Here is a 6,000-nt window from a genome sequence, read left to right on the forward strand (position 1 = left end):
TTCAGTCATATACAAATGTTCGGAAGATTATGTAAAAGCAGAGAAATCGTTTCAAAAATTGTAAAATCACAGATAACAGATATACAGGCTCGAACAAAATTTTTCAAAATTCTGTGTAAATTTCAAATTTGCTATACGTTGGAAACACTACTGCCATCTACTCGACTGTTCGCCGCGATCTTTCAAAACGTTCCACTACGTTCCGGAACGATAACTACATGCTCCTGCCTGTTATAGAAATATTCCAACTACAACAATTTTAACACTTATCACACGATTTTTCTAAGTGTTAAAGACAACTTTATTTCCATGTCGCATAAATCACACGAAAATTCGATCGAAATAAATCAAAAATAAGTTTGCCATTTTAACCAACAGCAAAACAAAAATCTAGCGTGAAGTGAATGTAGCACCCAAATCGTGGTGGCATCTCGTGTCGATCGTGGTGACATCTGCAACTGTTCGCCATGCTGATTGAGCAAATTTTACACACAGTTCATATATGAGCCTGTATATCTGTTATCTGTGGTAAAACTATTTCTGAAACACAATCGTTTCACTATGTTGAGCCACACGGAGACAAGGAATTAAAAATGAAAGTTTTCTCTTCCCAGGACACGTTTGAAGTATTGAGTTTTTTAAACCAGAAAAATCAAATCATATAAAAATTGCAACTGTGCAAACACTTTATGCCACCATTATTTTATTACTCACGTAAATCCTTTGTCCCAATTTTACTCGTTTTCTGCCTGAAACGTTGCTAACAATAAAATGACAAAGTTAGTATTCGATCTGTGGCGCGACATGTGTCGACAAGTTAAGCCCGTATCCGAGCGAATTGCGCTGCGGTACGCTTCGCGCGTGCGGATCGTAATTGAAAAACTCACTGCTCCGAGAGTATTGATCTTTCCACTCTGAAACTTTGCAAAGATTGAGTTAAACCGCTAAGGTTTCTAAAAAATTAGGCCCAAGTTTGAATTTTTTTGTTTGTTTATTAATTTTTAACTTTTTTCATTATATTAACTTTAAAGGTTGTTTTATGGAATGAAAGCTAAGGAAATAGCGCACATTTCATGTCTTGGAAGAATTTTTGTATCTTTATTAAATTTTACAGTATAGGCTGTTCAAAAAGGATCTTTTTTGAAAACGCGAAATTTCAAAAAATCATATCTCGAAAATTCCACGTACCATACTGAAATAAAAAAAATACCTGTCGAATATTTTCGAGTTCTTTACCGAAAAAAATAGTTAGATGAAAAAAACAATTTGGGTGGCTGATTTTGCGTGGAATACCCCGTATGTAACATTTTTGTGCACTCAGTTTTCTCAGATATGGCTGGAACGATTTTAACAAACTTATGTTAGGTCATGACGTATAGATCTTCACTTTAACATTGGCATTTTGGTCTTTGCACTTTGATCTTGACACTTGTAATTTGGTACTTTGGTTTTGGCTTTGGCATTTCCGTCTTGGCATTTTGGTCTTGATACATTGGTCTTGGTACTTTAGTCGTGGATCTTCAGTCTTAACACTTTTATCTTGCCACTTTGACCTTGGAACTTCGATCTCGACACGTTATTCTAGGCACTATGGTATTGCCACTTTGGGTTTGGCGTTTTAGTTTTGTCACTATGCACTTCGGTCTTAACACTATGATATTTGCACTATGGTCTAGTCATTTTCATCTTGGCACTTCAATAATAGTCCTTTGATTTTGGCACTTTGGTCTTGGCACTTTGATCTTAGAATTTCGGTATTGGCACTTTGATCTTGGCTCTCTGGTCTTGGCATTTTGATCTTGATACTTTGGTCTTGGCTCTTTGGTATTGTCAATTTGGTATTGTTACTATGGTCTAACCACTTTGGTCTTGACACTTTGGAACTTTGATTTTGACACTTTGGATTTGGCATTGTGGTCTTGATACATTGCTCTTGGCACTTTAGTGTTGGCACTTCAGCCTTGGCACTTTAGTCGTGGATCTTCGGTCTTAGCACTTTTATCTTACCCTTTTGACCTTGGAACTTAGGTCTTGGCACGTTATTCTTGGCACTATGATATTGCCACTTCGGGTTTGGAATTTTAGTTTTGTCACTAGACACTTCGGTCTTAACACTTTGATATCTTCTCTTTAATATTTGCACTTTGGTCTTGTCATTTTCATCTTGGTACTTCAATATTGGTCCTTTGATTTTGGCACTTAGGTGTTGGAACTTTGATCTTATAATTCCGGTATTTGGAAGCATTTATAGGTATTTATAGGCCCTTTAGTGATGGCATTTTTATCTTGGCACTTTAATATTGGTCCTTTGATCTTCCACCTTTGGTCTTGGCACTTTGGTCTGAACACTTCGGTCTTAGAAATTAGATCTTGACACTGTTGTACTGGCATTTTGGATTTGGCACTTTGGTCTTAACACTTTGGTCTACACACTGAAGTCTTGGAACTTTGATCTTGGCATTTTAATTTTGGCACTTTGGTCTTGGCTCTTTGATATTGGCAATTTGGTGTTGGTACTTTGATCTTAGCACTTAAGGATTGGCACTTAGATCTTGACATTTTGGATTTGGCACCATGGACTAATCACTTTGGCCCTGGCACTTCGGTTTTAGCACTTAAACTTTGACACTTTGATATCAACTCTAAAATAGACACTACAGTCTTTATATTTTTATCTTGGCGCTTGGCACCTTTGATCTTAGCACTTCGGTCTTGGCACTTTGATCTTGGATCTCTGATCTTGATACTTTGATCTTAGCATTGAGTTTGTCACTTTGATATTGACACAATGGTCTTGGCACTCTACACTTGCCAATTTGGTCATGAAATCTTGAATCTTAAAGCATCGATCTTTTCTCCTAGATTTTGATATCTTGGCATTTAGGTCCTTGCACTTAGATCTTCTCACTCAGATGTTAGAGACTTTATATTTAGGCGAAAATTGTTTTTATCTGAATCCTAGACTTGTGAACCCTGTCGTTTTGATATTGAGTCCACAGACTTTGGTCTTGGATCTGTGAGCTTGAAAACTTGGATTTTGGTGCTTCGACCGATATTTTTCCATGATAATTGTAAATTTTACACAAAAAAAAACGAAAAATAGCTTTATTTACTGCATTAACATACATAAAAAAGACTAAATCAATTATCACCAAACACTTTCAGGAGCAAATTTCCACATTACTAAAACCATTTGAGAGTGTATACCGAATCGATCCGAGCACACATCAAAAGTTTATGTTTCGTTCCATGCAAAACTCCTTCCAAGGCCTACTGTTGGAATCATGTTTAATAAAAATGAAATTATTTTGCAAGCCCATTTCACATGAACTCGTGAAATGACAGCCTTCAACCGGTTCTCCGTCCCGCGTGTTCTGCCGAGGCTTGACCGCATCATCATCGGTCAGACAGAGCAATAGACGACGACGACGACAACGACGACTATAAACCGCTCCCGAGTGCAATTGTGATCCCACCGCAGTGCATTTTATTGCATTTTCACTTCTAACACAGTGCACTACTGAACGGTTGGCCAATTTAGAAATAAAGCCGTTGAATGTTAGATAAGAGCAAAGTTTAGTGATTTATGGGCACAAATTTAGGTTAGACAAATTGCAAGGGTTTTTGTTGTGAAAGGTGCAAAGAATCTCCTTTTCTGAAACTTTACTTGCAAACCAATTGTCGAGATACAAGAGTTTATTTTTCAAATTAATTTAAATTTCCACAAAGTCTACCGTTGTCAAGTACCGAATTGTTTTCATTTACAAACATCACAAACCCTCCTCAACGGTGGAACAAATGTACGTTCAGAAAATTCACTCATTGTTGCTAACTGCCGAAAACTAAATTCATTTATTAATTCACCTCCCATCCCAAAAGACACCACTTATTAATTGTAACCCTTTGGCAGTCAACAGGAACAACAACAACAACAACAACTCGTTCTGTAACAGAAAAACGACAACAATTAGGACCATAATGGCCCGAATTGGAACTACTGAAGAGGGTTTGGAAAAAGGTTTGACTTTCGGTTAAGCAGCGAGTCGATCGGAAACGAGGGAACGGAACAATTTGCCAGCATTTGTGAGGGATAATCTACTTTTTGTCGAAGTATCATTCCAAGCGATACCTGGTCGGGAAGGATTGTTCTTTTTTCTCCGGTGTATGAGGGCAAAACGATTTGAATGAAACATCCTAGAAATAAGTCATAAATTTAAAATTTTATGACACTTTGAAATGAATGAAATCGAAGTTTAATTTGTCAAAACATTGTTAGCGAGTGTGTTGTAATGGGTATGTTTCGAGACTTGACTAGAATTGATCTGAAAAAAGGGTAGAAGAATTGCTACCCTTGGGAATAGAATAAGCAACAAACCGTCATTATGTTTTACAACACTCACTATCAAGTTTTTCTACCATCGTTTTTACACGATTTCACATAATGAAACACTTTGAAGGCTTGTTCTAAAGTGGAAAATTTCAATCAATAACCATTTTCCGCAAAAGTCCCATTAACAAATGCTGTAACAAGAAATACCTACTACAGCCTCCATCAAGAACCCGAGGAAATGGAAAAAAGGGAGCAATAAAGAGCATACAATTATTCAGACGATGAAGCTGTCAGTAGCACTTGTATGTGATTTTTTCCTCCGTTGCCGGCCGTTCTGTTGGAACTCGGTTTCTTTCCCGAACTCCGCCGGGTGCCGGTAGTTTTTGTGCCGCACAAGGGATTGGTAGCGATTCCGTTGCGCGGCCGTTGTAATCTGCTCCTTCACGTCTTCGCACATCGGTGTTCGTATGTTCGTATATGTATGCATGATTCACGGGAGGAACATTTTTATTTCCCGTTCCAGTAGATTAGCTCACATCCATTACAGTCATTGGCATTTTCGTTCGGGGCCCCGTCTGCGGTGGCATTCGGATGAACGCGCTAATGGTGGCCAGAAGGCATCTAGAAGGAAGGTTGGACAGGCAATAATCACCGATCACCAAATATGAGAAACTTATATGATTTGATTAACTGCTGAAGAACGATAAAATTGCACGGAAGTTGGTACGTAGTTTGTTTCTACTTTTCGTATTGGCAGTGGGCAAAACGATCACGATCACAAGGTTAAATTAGGACAAAAATTTGTATCATACTTCAAGCCGTATTTTATACACGGAAACTTAAACCAATTGTCTTAGTCAAATTAAGCCCATTGTCATAATAATAATATTAGGTTATATTTATAAACAGTGCCATTCATAGGAAATAGAAAATATTGTAAACTCTTTTGATCTTGATAAATGGGTACTCATATTCCAAATGTTTGTGTTCAAATATATTACATTGTTACGTTAATTAGTTGAAAAAATATTAAATGCCTTAACCCTTTTTAGGCAGATAAAAAAACAAACAGAAGCTCATTGACTCTGACATTAAATGCAAGAGAGTTTCTTGCATTTAATTTAGAAGACAATGAGGTTATGTTTGTTTATTTTTTACTTGCCTACTACGGATTAAGGCATTTAATATTTTAAGTAAATCAAACAATTACTAATCAACGAAATAATGTAGAAAATTTTATGGTGAAACAATTTTACCTGTAACTAACATAACCAACAAAAACAGTTTTGAGCCGAAGAATTTGAGAATTTAAACACTGTTTTTTTTTTGTACCAAATTTAAACTTTTAACACACTTAACCCTGTAATTAAGGAACAGGGAAATTGATTCGAATTAATCTCAATATCAGCTGAAAAGACCATGGGACACTGTGAAAATCTGTTCAACCATCTCCGGGAAAGTGAAGTGAGTTCCGTTTCGATGTTTATGACCACTATTTTCGATACTACAAAACCAAAAAATAGATTCATATAAAATTCAATGGTAACAAAGCTTATGAAAATTGGTTACTACATGGAATGAAAAGTCCCGGGACTTTCACAGAAAAAACGTGAATAGTTTCGAACCGTGTACATTTTCATTGAGAACAAGCCTCCAGATGGCCCAATATC

The sequence above is a fragment of the Malaya genurostris genome, chromosome 3 (assembly GCF_030247185.1).
Source record: "Malaya genurostris strain Urasoe2022 chromosome 3, Malgen_1.1, whole genome shotgun sequence".
NCBI lineage: Eukaryota > Metazoa > Arthropoda > Insecta > Diptera > Culicidae > Malaya > Malaya genurostris.